We start from the raw sequence: 13,413 nt of genomic DNA, 5'->3' as shown, positions 1-13,413 counted from the left end.
AAATAATAAATCATAATTAACTCATTATTTAATTTTTAAAAAAACTCAAGGCATTATATCTCACCCACCTTACAAAAATTTTTGTCCTCAAAAATTGTCATATTGAAACAAGTTTAAACTCAAACTAAAGAAAATAAGGTCCATAAAGAGAAGTACAAGAATATCAAAGATAATGTTTGGAAGAGGTCAGGAAATAATCAGATCACATTCTGAAAAAATCCAAGGCAACAATTTCAATGAAGATAATGAAAGAAGAGATGGCATGAGTTCGTGTAACACGAATAAAGATTATACTTCAGAACTGAGCTATCTTCGTAACCTCTAACATTCCAAAACTCTGTAATTCGCATTATCTATTACTCCTATTTCGTCTATGATAATCCATTAGTGTTTCCATATACATAAACTGTAAGACCCGGTTAATTAACGGCTAATTAACCCATAAATGATAATTTATTTTAGAAAGCCAAAAAATGTTATTTTATGGCTTAATATGATAGAGAAAATTGAGACGAGAATTTCGGTACCAATTTTATAGAAATCGGACCAAGATTGGACCGAACGGAACAAACCGGGCCAACCGGACCCAAAATGGGCCCTTGGCCCAACATAACTAAACCAAAACCCTAGTTTTCAGCACTCTCTCTCCTTATTTGCTACACACACGCTGAAAATAGTGGAGAAGAAGGGAAGAACACTCTCTCAAGTTCTATCTCTCACTTGATCTTCAAACCACCATAACTTTTGATCTAGAGCTCCGATTGCCACACCGTTTGCGGCCACGCGTTCACCGCGGAGAGCTCTACAAAACTCATACAATAAATCTTAAGGTAAGCTACGTTTTGCTCTTCGAATTTCCAGCCTTGATTTCGAGTTTCATGCGCAAAAATGTTGAGATTTTGGGCTCTTTGATGTTATAGGACCCAACTCTCTTGAAGGAGAAGGTTAATCTTGTCTCCTTGGACCTTGGGTGTGATAAGATTCTCAATTCTAGTGTAATTTATTGTTCTATGATGTTTGGGTATTGAGATGTTGTGTATGGGTATGATGATTGTGGCTTAGGTTGTGTATATGTGAATATTGGAGCTTGAATTGGTGATTTTGGAAAGCTTGGGAGAGGGTTTTGTGTGATAAAATTTGTTTTTGGAGGTGTTGATACCTTGAGAGCTTGTGGACAAGTAGTTTGGAAGTGCTCCGGTTGAGCTTGGGAAATCGGCTAAGGTATGGTTTCGGTTTCCCGTATCTAATATGTAATGTGATAGGAAATACTTAGGCTAGAGGCCCTAAGATAGGCATTGAATTGTTGATGTTGTTGAATGGTTGAGATATATGATGTGATCATATATGTGATTATGAATATTGATGCCTTGATTGTGTGATATATGAGAAATGCATGTTGTGATATATGCTTGATGGATGATTGGGGTTGAATTGATGGGTGGTACCATGTTGATGGTGAGTATGATGTTGGTCCTGTATAATGATGGTTGATTGAAAATGGTATTATTGGAAATTGGGATGAGGAGGGATGTATGACATGATATTGTGTTTGTCCTTTAGCCATTTGATTGAGAAGTGTTAAAATGGTTGTATGGTGGTTTTGGAAATCTTGGTAAAGTGTCAATGTGTGAGTTGAGGATGGCTTGTTGTTGATTTTGGTATATTTTGAATGATTTCAAAGAAAAGGGTTGAAATTGGCATGTTTTGATTGATTTTGAAAAGAGTTGAAAGTGGCTCGTTTTGAAAATGGCACTTTGTGGTTTTGTATGAAAATATGGTTTTTGGGCATACTTTGATGGGACATAACTTGGACTACAGATCTCTGATTTGTGCCAAATCTGTTTAGAAATGAAATTGGATCCGGGATGTCCATGCCGTTCGAAGAACGGGTGAAAAATGATTTAAAATGAGAGAGTTATGACCGTCGGAAGATTGGGGGTTTAATCTGTGAATTCTGCAGCTTTTAATTTAGAAAATTTTTAGCAGAATAACCCTCCGCGCGTAGGCGCACTTGGCGCGTGCGCGCCATTCTTCCAGGAAGCACCATCCACGCGTGCGCGTGGTGTGCGCGGGCGCGTCGATGCGCTGCGCCATATGCCCAGCTATTTTCCAGAGAGTTGTGCCAGAATTGTGCCAGTTTTGTGCCTGGGCGAAAGAGCACCCACGCGTACGCGTGGCTGACGCTTTTGCGTCGATGAGTTTTTGGCCATCCGCGCGTGCGCGTAGAGTGCGCGTACGCGTGGCCCTGTTTTCATCCCAAAGTTGATTTTTGAGTTTTAAAAGCCAAATTTCATACTTCTAAGCCTCCGATCTCACCACTTATATCTTAAATCATTATGATATGCCTAGCATGAGGAAAAGGGCTAGTGAATGTGGTAACTTGCGAGTGAAGCAAGGGAAAAATGAATGATCAATAAGGATCAAAGATGATTATGTGAGATGCGGAGAATGGCGATGGAAGTGCTTGTTATGCCATGGGCCGAAGGGCCGTAATTGTTAATGAATTGGCTGGTTATGGATTTAACCGTGAGCCGGATGGCTAGATTATTGCCGTGTTACGGCGGAGCCATGATTATGGCTAAGTATAAATGCATATATGTTGTTGAATGAATTGTGAATGTTGCACTTCCACTATCTGAGATACGAGTTTTCCTGGGTAGTAGCAGTGGCTAGCCACCACGTGCTCCAGGTTGAGACTTGATACTCTGTTGACCCTATGTCGTAAGTGTGGCCGGGCACTGTGAAAGCCCCGGATGAGCTCACCCCCGTAAATATTCACCAGTGAGGGTGATGGATATGGATTATGATTATGATCAAGTTTCAGATGAGTATAACTCGAGTTGGGAATGCGCGACAGAGGGACAGTCCAATGGTTAGCTACCAGGACTTGTCGGGTTGGCTCTATAACCGACAGATGATATCATCAGCCACTAGGGACAGGCATGCATCATAAGCATACTACATGAATTGTTTGAGATTACCTATTTGACTGCATATTACTTGCTAATTTTCTAAATGCCTTATCTGTTTCTATTTGTAAATCTCTTGTCTGATATAACTGTGCTTGCTATATTATACTCCTGCTGGTGGTTGGGAGGTCTGAAGGAATTGGAAAGGGAAGTATTAGTTAGACTGAAGGATCTTTAGTCAGTTGCCACTTATGGTTTAGCTTGTTTATAAGCTTTGATATTATCTGGAGGAAGTTCTAGGATTGCCTTCGGCTTTCCTCTATTATTATGTATTATATATGTGGAAGCTGTTACCATGCTGAGGACCTCTGGTTCTCACCCATGCGGATTTTGTGGTTTTCAGATGCAGGACGCGAGACTTCTCGTTGAGGCATGCTGGAGACTTCTGGATTAGCGAAGATCCTTTGTTCTTGGGACTCTGTTTTGGTTTATATATCTTGTTTAGATATTTTTATCTCCATTAAATAATACAAACTGTGATGACTCCTTCTAGAGGGGATTTTGGAGATTAGATTTCTGTATTTGTGTCCCTTTGGGTTTTCTTTGGGGTTTTCCTTATTTTATTATATGTATATATTGCTATGCTCGGACCGGTTATCTTCGCAGCCGGATTTTGAGTCTTGATATTCCTGTTTTTGACACTCCTTTGTATATATATAATCTCGCGTTCGCTTATCCTTTGCTCGTTGCGTTATCGATCGGAGTGTAGCGCTTTCGAGTTACGGTTTTTTTTGTTTACCCCTTTTTCTATAAAGGCTCCTAGTTATAATCAATCATTCATACTACTATACGTACTAAATTTTTATTTTAGAGGTCGTAATACCTTGCCATCTCTGAATTATGACTTAAGCATAAGACTCTGTATGGTAGGGTGTTACATAAATCATTAGTATTAGGTTGGCCAAACTTAATACCATGAGGTGTGCAATGGTAAGCTAACAGCGTTAATTAACAAACAGTCATGCATATAAAGTCTAAATTCTTGTCATTAAGACAAGTCCTATCGCATAACAGACACTCAGAGTACACAGTGAAACATAGTCAGTCCATTTTTAAGGCTTTAATAGGAACGAACTACTCTGATACCATAATGTAACACCCTAACTGGTTGTTCATACATAGCCGATCCAAAATCTCAAGCAAACAATAATAATTCAACATAAATTCAACATAGACTTAATCAAACTCAAACAGTAATCAATCAAACCAACATTCATTCATCCAATTCACTTTTAATGATTATAAAATTACCAAACCTTACCTCCATATAAAATCAAAATATTCGAGACTCCGAAGAAGCTTTCTGATCGAGCTACCAAGAAAAGAACGTCAGAAATTATGTGTACCTCCTAGAACTCTAATTGGCCGAACTCAAGAAAAAAGAGGAGCTACGTCACCATCAACTTCTACCGGACAAAAGTAACACCAATATATAGAAAAAGAGGATACGAATTCTTTTATCGAATTAAATTTTTTATTGGAGTTACGGATCGTAAAAAATCGAAATCAAAAGCTCGGAGGTTCCACGATTTCTCTCCTTTACCCTCGGTCACTCTTTCTTTCCCTTATTCCTTGATTTTTGTTTCGGTGATGAAAGAAACCAAATGAACTAAGGATGATAATGGTGATTAATAAATAGAAAGATAGGTGTCATGTATATATGTATATCTATAAATACATGCAAGTCACGTTAACACTTTCTTTTCCCTTTTGTTGTGTATAATTCGGTGGTGATAATGATGAATGATTAGTAAGTTTATATATTTAATAAGTGAATGTTATATATATATATATATATATATATAAGCTACGTCTTTCATTTCTTTCCTCATCTCATTGTAATAAAAATAATTTAAAAATTTTAATAAATTTTAAATTTAAAGTATCATAAAATTTAATTTAATTACTTTTAGAAAAATAATTTTTTTTAAATAAAATAATAAATCATGATTAACTCATTATTTAATTTTTAAAAACTCGGAGCGTTATAATCTCGATTTATCCTCAAACTTAGAATGAACTTCACCTCTTGTCTCTCAATTTTTGAAAGCTATTGCAATTGGAATAGCTACAATAACTGAGGTAATAGATAGATTTTTCTACGAAATTAGGACACTCAATACACTTTGATTTTTTATTTTATTTTATTTTTTAAATTTTTAAATTAACTAATTTTCACCTAACCCTCATTATACAGTCCACTTTGTCAAGCTACTTTTTTTCGTATGTAGTAAATTTAACAGAAATGGACCCCAATTAACGGCATGTCATTATTGTCCATCTTTACTAATCTTTCATGTGTACATTGAATATTTCAAAAGATCGGAATGTATATTTATCCACCCAAAATTTTTATGTGTGTACTTTTGTCCATTTATTCTTTATAAAATGAAGAGAATGATAAAGTAATAAAATAAAGAATTAATTATTATTAAATTTTTAATTTTGATCATGCATAAATCTATTACAAGAATTTGATATGGTTTATATACTTATATATATTTTTTACATGGTTGGTCAAACTATACAATTATAGGCAAGAAATATATTGGGAGCTATTTGTTATAATTAATAATTAATGATTAATGATTGGCAAAAGTGATATCAACGGTCAGAAAACACTAGGTTATGAGGATCCAGGTAATGCACCAGAGCATATTAAAACCATTACTCCAGAAAATAATTGGTTTAACACGGACACAACAGCTTTTGGTACGAAATGGACAATGGAATACACGATGTTCCAATAATATAACCCTATAAAAAGGGGGCTACAGATTAGAGTAGCAATCATTAGTTAAAGTTAGTACTAATCTCACTTTTAATATGTATTTTGGGAAAAATTTCAAGTGTATCGGAGAATATCGGTGTTTCAGTTGTTTTAATAGTTGATTTTAATTAATATATATTATATATATTTTTTATAATTTATATCAAAAGTTAAAATAACTGGAACACCGATATTCTCGATACACTTGAAACTCTTCCTATATTTTATATTCTAATGTGTATTCTATCTTAGTAGTTGATTTTAGTATACACCTAACATAGTTGTTTTTGTTAATATACATGCGTCCTCCTTAGTACTCTTTCTTATTTTTATTATCCCTCATTACATTGTTTCTCATTGTTGTGACCTGAATTCTACTTCCTAGACTAACAGTTTCTGTAAAACTTTCTTATACACTTAGTTTGCATATCAATAAAGTTTCAGTGGGTATGTGTTTCGTAGGCTGCGAAAGAACTCCATATATCAAGCTTGTTGGCTTTGACAAATAAGAAGGCTGCTAAAAAACTCCTGATCCCAACCAAGGAGCTGAAGGGCCTCAATGACTGTTTGAGCCGACAAATGTTCCATTATTTTATCTATGTGGCTAGTGACAAGACACACAAAGAGACCATCCTGACTGAATTGGACAATATTTGTGATGACTCAACTAAAGACTCAGACATGGTAGTTGCTTGTAAAGACTTAAGACAATGGCTCACTAAAGTTGGTAACTCGGCCAAGCCCCTTTACAAGGATTTCGAGAGTCTCGTGGAATCCCATCCCTTCCATGAACTCTGCCCTTTCTCTGTATCAAAACATACTTCCCGAAATGGATCAAATTTCCTTAAGAAGTTGCGATGGACCTGTCTTGAAGGTGGGCAAGAGTGTTGCAACTAGTGGCGGAGCTTGAAACAAAATTTTGGGGGAGCCAGATAGAAGATAATTGTCAAGATGCTTTTGATATGGATCCCATTTAAGATAAGTTCGTCTAACCTCATTTCTCTGATTTGGGTGATAATTGATATTGTCAAATTTGAAGCCGTTTTTCAGGATTTTGTTTCAAAGAAATAAGGTCAAACTCGATGCAACTCTTTAAACTTTTGGAAATTGTATCTCACTTTCTTCGTGATTCATTAAAGTAGAAGAACTATCTACATGTGTTTATATTGTAAAAGTTATATGTTTTCCTTCTTGAATATTAGCATTCTTCTTAAAAAATGCATTAATTCTTTGATTTTTCATGATTATTTTATATAAAAATTTGAATATATATTCTGTAAAATATGTAAAAAAAAAGTTAGAATGACAAATATTAAAATTTATAATATTTATTGAATTTTTTTATCAATTTATACAAATACAATAATATCAATACTTATTGAATATTCTAATATTTTTTTATCATATAAAAAATTAAATTAAATAAACAGTAAAATATAAAATAATATTAAATTACATAAATAAAAATACCTAATTTTTTATATTTGAACTCAAAAATAAAGGGAGTGTTGCTTATTGAATAGAGAGATGCAAATACACTCAATTCAGTCCAAATCCAACATGTTTTGGATATTTAAAACTAAAAATTATTGTACAATAAAAGCAAGAGATGAAGATTGAACTTTGGTATTTTAAGTCATAGCGAAGTATTTGAGTCAGCTGAACTAATTTTTTATTTTTTGAAAAAGTATTACTAATTTTTTTACCAAAAGTTTGGGGCCATGCCCCCCTTGTCTTAACTAAATTCTGCCCCTGGTTGCAACTGCTAAATCCCTGTTTGTGCAAGACCATATTGATTTTAATTCTAATTTGCATGAGGTCGAGGTACCCATTGTTAGAGATATTCTTTCGTAGATCCTTGACTTCTGTCAAAAGAAATAGAATTTTCGTGGGATCGTGGTGAATCATTTCAAGAGATAGGCCACTTTCTACTTGAAGCGGAACAAAAATATTCTTTCCAATTTGAATGAGGTGAGTTTATTAACGATATATCACATACATACTCAGTTCTTGTTCTTGACATTAATTATTAAATGGTAGATGTCAGCTCAGCTTTGGAAAAGATGTGCATATTTGCTGAAAAACTCTAGTGTACATGCTCTAAGAGTTTCAAATCTTTTGTAGGCTGCCAACTATCTCATTATCCCGAGCTTGTTGGAGTTAACAACTAATGCATTGGCAAATTCAGTGCAAACAAAGCTTGACCTCCCGATGGTGTAGAAAACTATCCTTATCACCAATAATGACTCCCCTCTTCCTTTATGATTAAAGGATTACTTGCATATTCATCATCTAGTGTATTTTTGTTAAATTTTATTCGTTTCTTGGTAGCAATTCATGATGAGCTTATTTGGATAATGCTTTCCTCATCAAGGTTTGTGGTTAATGGAGCATAGACTCTAAAGTTTAAACGATGAGGTCTATGTAGATTTTTTCACGAATGTTTAATTTCTAAGGAATTAAGTTGATTGATGTTGCTCACTACCTCTAAAGATGAATGGAGTTACTCATTCATGGTTGATGCTTTGCCTCTCATGTTCATTTATAAGAATGTGATTAGCCTACATCAGGTTCGTGTCCCCGTCGCGTATTTGACGAGGTTGCTACATTGACAAAGTTGGTTAATAGGTCTTTTAGCACAATTTTCTTTTTATTTATTTATTTATTTATCAAATAGGTGGTTGATCACGTTTAAAAATATCTAATAAATCATGTATAAGCAAATTTCATTCAAATATTGTGTTCGTGCTCGGAGCGTGGTCACGATCTAAAGAGGTGGAGGTAGGAGATCCCAACTTCGTCAAATGCAGAACCAGGCCGGGTGGACAACTTGCAAGACACTCCGATACTAAAGTTTGTGAGGTTATAAGTGAGTTTTCGTGTGTTTACCTGGTGGTTGCCTCTCCTTTTTAGTCTTTGTCCTTTTGGGTTGCCTTTTTCTGACATTAAATGCTCATTACGACACATTATTTGTTGGGATTCGGTGGTTACGAAATTATGGTGGCATATCCATTGTGGTATCCGGCCGTTATCCCATAAGGTCGGTTACAACTTTAATCTCTTGGTCGGTTATGCTTGCTTTTGTTCGAAATAGTGCCCCAACTCGGAGTTTTGGACCTGGGCCATCGGGTCAGAGGTATCCGAGTTCATGAGTTAAGCCCTTCCTTTAGATCGAAATTTTGAAAGGTTTATTTAATTTAAAAACGGTTATGATTCCCCCATTCCACGAACTGTCAGTTCTATTCTCTCTCTGCAATAAATGCAACATTAATTTGAAATTAAATAACTTTTATTCTTCACTTTACCTTTCATTTCCAATGTTTACCAACACTCTCCCACTTTCTCCAAAAACTCTTCCACTTCGCGCAAACGAAGTCTTCCTCTTCTTCTTCGAGCAGTTTCTTCTTTGTCTTTGTTAAGTTCATCGTTGTCGATACCCTTTCTATTAACTTTTTTAAGGTTAGTGATTCTGATACCTCTTTGCTCTTGCATGTAATTTTTCCTTTTTGGAGCTTTCCACTTGTGAATCTTCGTTTATTCTTCCTGTTCTATGGATACTTGTTTGATGCTTATTGCAATTTTTCACATGTTTCCTTTTGGTTATTTACTTTTGATTAGGCTGAATGTAGTTGGGGAACCACTGTTTAAGTTTTTTCCATATAATTTAGTGATTCTACTTGCCCCTATTCTTGTGTTTCCTGAATTTTATTTTTTGCTTTCTTAGCCAAAATTTTGTAGTGTTAGAATTTTTGCTTCCTGATAGTAGTAGTGAGGTAGTAGTGGTGCCCCTATAGGTGATGGCTAGGAAAAAGGTCATTGTGGCTCGTGGTTGTGGCAGTGCGAATTTGCCGAGACCCCGACCTGCCCCTATTCAAAGGATAAATAGCAAGCTCGAGGTAAAAATCTACGGTTGGGTGTACGAGGAGATTAAAACCACTCCTTCCACTATCAAACAGTATGAGCTTGGTAATCTACGAGAAGTTCGAATTATTTTTTATTCTGATATTAGCAACTTGTATATTTTCTCTGTCCTGAGATTCGGGGACCATTTGTTCCACGTAAATGAGCACGCCGATACTGTCTCGGATTGGTTGTGGATGTATGAGACTTTGTTCTCCGGGATCAGGGTTCGTTTACCCTTTTTCGATTTTCAAGTGAGTATTTTGACTCATGTAAGACCCAGAATCGTTGAAAAGTCTTATTATGATCAAGTCTCAAATCATATAGTTATTTATAGCCTTAATTTCAGAGATTATTTTATTAAGGATAATTAAGACAAGTTTTGATTTATCGAATTTGAGGCGAGTTATGATTATTATCCAGTTTTATAATTATTGGATTATTTTCTATATTTGAATTATAAAGTTGATAGTTATAAAATAATAAGTATTTTATATGATTTGGTTTGGATAAGTAATATTTTAAATATTAATACAGCTATTTTGGAAAATAGAGAAATTAATTATACTATTTCTAATTATTTGATTTGGACATTTTATTGAAAATAATTTGTGAAAGTGATGAACAAATAGTATTTTCTATATATAATTAGTGTTGAATTTAATTGAGTTTCAATTACCATATTATTCCCTACTTTTATTTGAAATTACTAAACTACCCCTAGCCTAACACAAACCCTAGTTTTCAAAATGATGAAACCCTAATTTCCAAGCATAGCAGCCGCCACCCTTTCTTCTTCCCTTCAGCAAACCTGCAACCCAACGAAGGAAACAGAAACAGAAAATCATGGGGGAGGGAGCTTGAGAAGGGAGGTCTGGCAGAGAGGAAAGGGCTGCGCCGTGACCACTACCCAGTCGTCGCTGCCGCCCCGCGCTTACTTCCTCACCGCCGCCGCTGTTTTTGTGATCCCCAGCGGCGCTGCCGGCGAGCGCGAAGCCAGAGGAGAAGAAAGAGACAGACCAAGAAGGGAGAGCGCGCGCGCAGGGGAGGAAGGAGTCGCCTAGCTCGCTGCCGCCGCGCTGCTCGGGTCCGTCGAACCCTCCTTGCTGCCGCCGTTCATGTCGCGACCAGAGGGGAGCGAGAGACCAAAAAGGGAGGCGTCACGCAAAGAGGGAGCTCGCGGTGAAGAGAGTGGGGAGCTACCTTGCGCGTCGCCGGAGCTGGGTAGTCATTGTCCTTGCCAGCAGCGAAGAAGAAGCGAGATGAAACCCCCCTAGTCTGCTGCTTCGGTTCGCCAAGAAAGAGCTTGGCGCCGCCGGAGTTGCTGTCTGTCTCTGCCTCGGGGTTCTGCGAGTTGCCGGAGCCCACTGTCGCCGGAGCTGCCCAGAACTACCACTGTGGCTGCCGCTGGGATTGTGAACGGAAGGGGGAGAAGCTGGTTCTGTCATAGCCATTTCCGGGGGAGAAATCAGTCGTGCCACCGTGCTCCTGGCGCTGGGAAACGCCACTACCGCGACCAAGTTCCACCGTCGGAGCTTCTGACTACTTCTGCCGTCGCCGGAAAAAGTGGCCAGTAAGGGTTTTATTTGAAGTTTCTGCCTTTTTGGATTTCGAGAAGGTTTTAATGTTGCGCGGTTTTTATAGTTGATCCACCGAAGCTTCTGGCCGCCGCCAGAGCTGTTGCCGGGGCCGGTTCGGAATCGCAGCTGCCTTATTGTATTATTTCGGTAAGAAATTATGTTTCGAATAATCTCGCGTTAGTATTCTGTTGTGTTTGGTTAATGAATGAGTCTTGGTAACGTGGGATCGAGTTCTGATTATTATATGTTGCGATTAGTGTTGCTATGGTTATTGCAAAAGTGGCTGGGAGCTGAGGCTTTAGTTTTCGTCAGTTCGGTTTGAGACGGAAAGGACTTGATGAGGCATTTGGGCTATGGTTTTGCATTTTGAGGTACGGGCGCTTTCCAAAAACTGTGTTTTATGTATTGGAATTATTACATATGGGTACTGATGTGAGATATTGTGTATTTGGTGATTGTATCTGCCTTATGTATTATTTGATTGACTCGAATGATTATGGATGTTGATTTGGCTGAATTGTTGTGCGGCTTGTGAAATGTAAGGTTTTGAAGTTGATTCTTTAAAGCTTTGAAATCGAGTTTAATCCGCCACTAGGGACAGGCATGCATCATATGCATTTGTGTGACATTGGTTGGGTGTGCATTTTATACTTGGTTTGCCTATGTGATTAATTGCTAACTGTTCTACTTGTAATAACTGTTTGTTTGTGCTTGAACTTCCTATCTGTGTTTGCATCTGGGAATCTGTTGGATTGTGGTGATTGGTTGTTGGTTGGATTGTTTGGGCCTAGGGCCGTGGTTGGGAAGAGATGAACTGATGGTTGATTTCGGTTTTGTGTTTCTGGTTTGGAATAAAATATGAAAGACTATTTTGGTTCAGCACAGATAAACCGTTTTGAAAGGTTCTTGAGTTTTTGAGAATTGAACTGTTCCTCTTTCAGAAAAGGATTTCAGATTTCCTTTTTACTTATAAGCCGTTGTTTTTGAAAAGAGGCATAAGACGATTATTAATCGTTGGTACGGTTTATCTTCATGTATCCTATTACAGTAATTCCCAAAAACCCTCTACTGAGAACCCTTTCGAGGATGATGTTCTCACCCCGAGTTTATTGTTCAAAAGTATTTTTTCTCTTTCGAGTTTAGGAGTTACCTGAACAAAATTGTAGAGAGTTGGTTGGAGACACGATGTTGCCGACATCTTCCTATTCTGAGTAGCTAATTCTCCAAGTTCATCATTTCCAAGGGTGGGGGTGTTCCTGCAAGGACTCCGACGCTCGAGTTAGCATGGGTAGCAAGAAGAACTAAGTTAGAGATCATACCTTAGTATACGTATTTGGAATACTGTATATATTGTGAAGTTATGATGTTATGTGCTTCTCTTATCTTTTTATGAGCTACTCTCATTATAAGATGCTTGATGTCTTATTATGGTCCATGCTAACTCGAGCGTCGGAGTCCTTGTAGGAACACCCCCACCATTGGGAATGACGAACTCGGAGAATTAGCAACTCGGAATAGGAAGATGCCGGTAACATCGTGTCTACAACCTACTCTCTACAATTTTGTACAGGTAACTCCTAAATTTAAAAGAGCAAAAACACTTCTGAACAATAGCGTCGTCTATAGGGACACGTTGCTTGCCACATTCTCTTCATTCTAAGTTTTACCCCGAGATGAGTTTAGCACAATACATGTTTATAAGATGAGCAATGTAGGAAAAAGAACAGAAAATGCATGCTCACAAAAGACAAGTATTAAAGTACATAATACAAAAATTCCACCAAAGAGAAAAATATTTACAAATTTAAATTTGTGACTATATCACTATATGCGTCAAATGCTTATAATTGCTAAACCAATTAAATGATCAATAATTTGGAGGCTTAATAACAACGTAAAGGTTGTAAAGTAAGAAATCGAAAAAAAAGTTTTTACAAATTTACTACAAAAAATACAACTTGACACCGTGAGATCGAAATTTATAAAGCCAAAAGACAAAACTCGCTCTCATGTTGAAAATCCTACTTAAGCTCCTTGAAGTCAAACCACATTCATACTTAGACACATAAATGTATGATTTATTTTATTTAAATTTTTATAAAATATTTTAAAGTATATTATTATTTAAAAAAATATTAAAATAAAAATTATGGTAAAAATAAAGGAATAACCTCTGAATAATTTTTTATTGAAA

At 36.6% G+C, this 13,413-nt stretch overlaps 1 long non-coding RNA gene across 1 annotated transcript; it reads left to right on the top strand.

Annotated features, from left to right (window-relative positions):
- On the top strand, positions 11,188-11,666 carry LOC110267596. Its single transcript, XR_002355390.1, has 2 exons — positions 11,188-11,366; positions 11,477-11,666. It is a non-coding gene; the product is annotated as an uncharacterized LOC110267596 (long non-coding RNA).

This window comes from Arachis ipaensis, chromosome B10, assembly GCF_000816755.2.
Source record: "Arachis ipaensis cultivar K30076 chromosome B10, Araip1.1, whole genome shotgun sequence".
Taxonomy (NCBI): domain Eukaryota; kingdom Viridiplantae; phylum Streptophyta; class Magnoliopsida; order Fabales; family Fabaceae; genus Arachis; species Arachis ipaensis.
The sequence above is the reverse complement of the archived record's forward strand: the minus strand, read 5'-3'. Positions and strand labels throughout refer to the sequence as shown.